We start from the raw sequence: 4,940 nt of genomic DNA, 5'->3' as shown, positions 1-4,940 counted from the left end.
ATTTACGACTAGTTACTTCGTCTTACAACTCTCATAACAAATCATTACAACTACATTCAACCATCATCCCTTGTCCTTTTCGATCTTGAAAAAGCTTTTGACAAGATTTGGCATACAGCGTTAATTTATAAATTCATTAAATTTCAAATTCCGGTGTCCTACATTCGCATCATTTATCATTTTCTCGTCTGTCGTATCTCTTACATTGCCATTAACGAACAGCTATCTCATCCAATTTTCCTCATGTGCGGTGTTCCTCAAGGGTCTGCTCTTTCCCCATTATTGTACATCCTTTTTGTTGCCGACATTCCACATCTTCGTACTCACGTCCACCTGTTTCAATTTGCAGATGATACAGCCTTTCTTGCTCTTGGCAAAACTAATCAGGATATCAACCTCTCACTACAAATAGCCATCGATCATTTCACCCACTGGTGTTCTAAATGATGACTCAAGATTAACGCCACAAAAACTCAAGCTATTGTATTCATACCACCCGTAAACGCACTAAAATCCACTGGAATCCATCTCTTCTGTCACTTCATGTTCATAATACGCCTATCATTCCCACACGAACCATTACATACTTCGGTATAATTTTCGACAATCATTTAACTTGGAAAGCTCATCTTACTCATGTTAAAACTAAAGACTATAACCGGCTAAATCTGAAACAACTCACCGGCACAACCTGGGGACTCAAAGCACCCGTTGTTCTCAACACATACAAGGCCTTCCTTCGACCCATTCTCACTTATGGTTTTCCGGCATGGATCTTCGCTCCTTCCTCATACTACCAGAAACTAGCCATTTTAGAGAGACATGCTTTCCGCATTTCTCTCCACAGCCCAACCCGTGATTTATGTTCCTTAATATCTTTTCGTGTACCCAGCTACCATATCGAAAGTCTCCGCTTAAAATTCTTCACCCAAAGCTACACTCATCACCATCCTCTACTGTTTGAAACTATGCACCATCTTGCACATCACTCATCACCTGCACGCTACCATAATACTCCACTTCATCTTCTCTTTACATTATATTGCTACACAGACCCTCCAGACCATCTCGATCTACAGATCCTCGAAGACTATCGTTTGCATGTCCATCTTCCCCATCTTTTTCCATCCTATGCACAGTTCCATTTCACTAACAGGGTTCACCACGTCTCCATCAGCCTAGAGCTACCCCCAGGCAAAAGATAACCTCATTCGTCTTTCTAACAAACTTACATTGTGTTGTGGCGTCAAGAGCACTTCACCTCATCACTCATTTTCATCATGCATTAAGATTTTTTGATATTTGTCTCTTGTATTAAATTTCTCACACTTGTTATATTGTGTTTTCTACCCTAACTGAATGTGAATATGTTTTCTCTCCTGTAAATGTGTATATGAATGTGGTATATCTACCCGTATTTCTGTATTATAAACCCTGTTGTATTTATGCTCATATCTATACCTTGTTTATGTTCCAGTATAACCGCAAATATGTTTATGATCGTAAAGATCATAAAGACCTTTCCGCCTGAATGATAAAGATAATAAGAAAGTTTAATAAATAAATAATACAGCCCATATCCCAACAACCAATCCTTCACTATCATAGTGATCCTCTCAACTCCCTTCCGTAAAAGAGGGGTAGCCCATAAAAAAAAATTGGTGTTGAATTGACACACAAGTAACACGCTAAAGTGGTAGTAATTTTGCGTTGTTTCAATACCTCAGTTTTTGCTGTGTAGAAATTTAGGCATCTGGCTCAAAGTTGGTATCTACACAAGAAAACGATGGCAGAAAGTAATGTTATCAACATGTCACATCCTGAACATGTTGCAAAACATTCTAACAAGTGACATGTTTCGGTTCGAACGCGAGGTTGCGGTTCAACATAAAACTTGGTAGACATATACAGGACTAAGTGCTGACCGCTGTAGGGGGAGTCATTCCCGTGTAAAATTCGTTTTCTGCCGACAGCGCCTTCTATCCTTTGAAACACTAGCACTTAGATTCTGCGTTATAGGCGCTGAGTGAAGAGCAGTTAGGTGCGTTAGTGTGTGGTAGTAAGCTCCAATTAGTATTAGGTATGGTAGTCAGTGTGGAAAATGGGGGGGAGGGGCTGTTGGCATTAACTCCTTTCCGGTAGTTGAACTGTTAAAAAAGCAAACTAAGGCGCAAAATTATGGATCAAACGTCAGTTGGAGCGGAAGATGAGTCATTTGACACATATTGTGCACTTTAAATATGTGAGTACGAAAATGAATTAGAAATGATACACAAATCCTCACTCTACAGATATTATGAAGAAAATGGCAGGCCACAGGAAGACATCTATGATAGCAGTTCAGAACGGGAATAAGACAGCATTCTATATCGGGAACAAGACAGTAGTCAAAGCGAATACGACGTATCTCCAGCACGAAAACTGAAAAGTACTTTTTAATCCGGAGTATCTACAAAAATTATCATGAAGGAGGATACAACTCTTATAGGAAGCTTCTGGAACGACATAAGAAACTTATTTCGTTAAATAACTGCAAAAATATTTGGATTATGGATACGTGCTGTCTACGAACTTTGCTTCATTCAAAGGGAATCGGGAAATGAAACTCCTAACAGTGAAATGTGAAGTCATCAGAGAGCATGGTGTATCAGTACACTACTGGCATTTACAGTGCTGGGCTTTCCAAACGGCAAAGGAAGTTGGCTTATCAGAGTTCAAAATGTCGCCGACTTTCATTGAAAATCTTTAGAAACAAGCAAGAATTATATCACGATCAATTCATAATATCTGTAGAGTGTCGATTTGTGTATCATTTCTAATTCATTTTCGTACTCACTGATAATTACATTGTACAAGAATGTCGCAAATGACTCATCTTTCACTCCAACTGACGTCTGATCCTTAAATTTGCGCATTAGTTTACCTTTTAACAGTTTGACTACATAAAGGCGGTTAATGCCAATAGTCCGTCCCATTTTTGCACAGTCTGCCACACCTAACACTAATTGGAGCTTACTATCACAAGGACTAACTCAGGAGAGTAATGCTCACGGAAGTAGGAACGGAAAACACAGTTCTGATTGGTTGGCGTTATCTATGTCTTGCCACGTTGCATTCAAGTAGCAGAATTCAGACGACTGTTGTTGTCGGTCTTCGTGGCTAGCGCTATATGCTAGTAACGAAAATCTCTTTTGGCGTCAGTTCAAACCCGGCCCGAGGTAAGTTTTTTTTAACATTTTCTTTTTACATTTTATAACACTTTTTAAATTAAAATAATACGAAAATAATACTCACAAATGTGATTTACTTACTTTTGTGCAGATAAGTAGTAGTAGTAGTAGTAGAAACGGGTTAGAAGCCCCGCAGGGCTCGTTTTGTTGCCCTTGTACTCCATGATATAAGGCTCGTTTTGTTCCTCTTGCACTAAATGATATAGATTTTGTGACCAACTTGAAACAACTGATTAGGATAGCGCGTAAAACAGCTGGCTAGAGTAGCGAGCGAAAAAACGTACTTCCGGGAGTATTACTCTCCCGAGCGGGTCGTCTATCACACACTAACGCACATGACTGATCTTCACTCAGCGCCTACAACGCGGAATTTAACTGCTAATGTTTCGAAGGATAGGTGGCGCTGTCGGCGGAAAACGAATTTTACCTACAGTGGTCTGTACTTAGACCTGTATTTGTCTACCAAGTTTTATATTGATCCTCGCGTTCGAACCGAAACATGTCCCTTGTCAGTAGGTCTAGTTGTCTTAATAAAGTGGCGGTACTAGGCTCGTAATAGTAGGGGGACAAGATGAATATCATTATCAGTTGTACTTATTATTATTATTATTATTATTATTCCTAAAAAAATGGGGGCGAGAAGAAATATTGGGGTGGCGGTCGCCCCTTCTGCTCCCTATAATAGCGCCGCGTCTTAATAGAATGTTTTCACGCTTATGCGTGACAGGAACGTAAAACATACCGTGATAGAATACATCGCAATATGTGTTATTACGAATATAAGGAATTGTGGAGCTGGTGGCCCCTATCACTTCCGACTTCCAGGTGAAGTACTCCGTGTTCACTATTGTCAAGGCTTACCTTTTTCAAAGGTTAATTTGGACCTTTTAATCATAGTATATCTGAGAATTCTGTTGAGAACATGTCCAGAAATTATTCCCTGTAGGGAATCCCTTTCACATTAATGAAATATGCACTTTTGATGGCGTATGTGTGATGCCTTTAAGCTGATATGAACTGCCACTCCATGTTTTCTCGAATTTGAAATATCGCGTGCTGAAACTTCGACGATTTTGGACAGCTCTAACTCTGAAACTATGTCCTTTTTCTCATCACAGGTCCATACGAACTTTTTCTCTTATTTTGATATGAAGAATCATCTTTCATAGTTTGTCGGTATGGTTCCTTAACTTTCGCTCGCTATATATCCCGCTTGCTCGGATCTGACCCCTGAAATCACTGTGGTCAGTATTACTTGCTTTTATCCGGAAGCAACATAGAGCTGAAGGGCATATATAAAAGTTACCACAGAAGATAAATCTAAATAAAATTGGACATTTTTTTAAAATTTTGCTTGAATTGTTTACTAAGGGCCAGTTCTAACAGCCCACACAAAAAAGTTAGTTGAAGACTCATCTTTCGTTCCCCTCCTCGGAAATCTTTAGTAAAAGGCGAAAGCTTTACACGATATGAAGGGAAACCAGAGTTAACATTTTTTTTTTGTCCGTCGTCCCGTTTAAAGGGTTTTGCCCTTTCTTCGGGTAAGTGCTTCATATATAGAAAAGTTGAGTGCACTTTAATGTGGTTGGTCTAAGAGGTGTTCATATATTTAATATTTATTCATTCATTAAGCACATATACATATAGAAGGATGATTGAAGGGTGAGAAATTACATATAAAAAGGTACAAGCATAATATAATGGAAGACC

The 4,940-nt window shown here is 39.1% G+C and overlaps 1 non-coding gene across 1 annotated transcript; it reads right to left on the bottom strand.

Moving 5' to 3' along the window:
• Positions 1-4,599: 4,599 nt before the first annotated feature.
• On the bottom strand, positions 4,600-4,719 carry LOC145691196 (U5 spliceosomal RNA). The gene has a single exon (XR_014132399.1). It is a non-coding gene; the product is annotated as a U5 spliceosomal RNA (small nuclear RNA).
• Between the last annotated feature and the right edge of the window lie 221 nt (positions 4,720-4,940).

The sequence above is a fragment of the Thermobia domestica genome, chromosome 7, assembly GCF_964235325.1.
Source record: "Thermobia domestica chromosome 7, izTheDome1.hap1.1, whole genome shotgun sequence".
NCBI classification, from domain to species: Eukaryota; Metazoa; Arthropoda; class Insecta; order Zygentoma; family Lepismatidae; genus Thermobia; species Thermobia domestica.
This window is presented reverse-complemented; position numbering and strand designations above follow the sequence as displayed.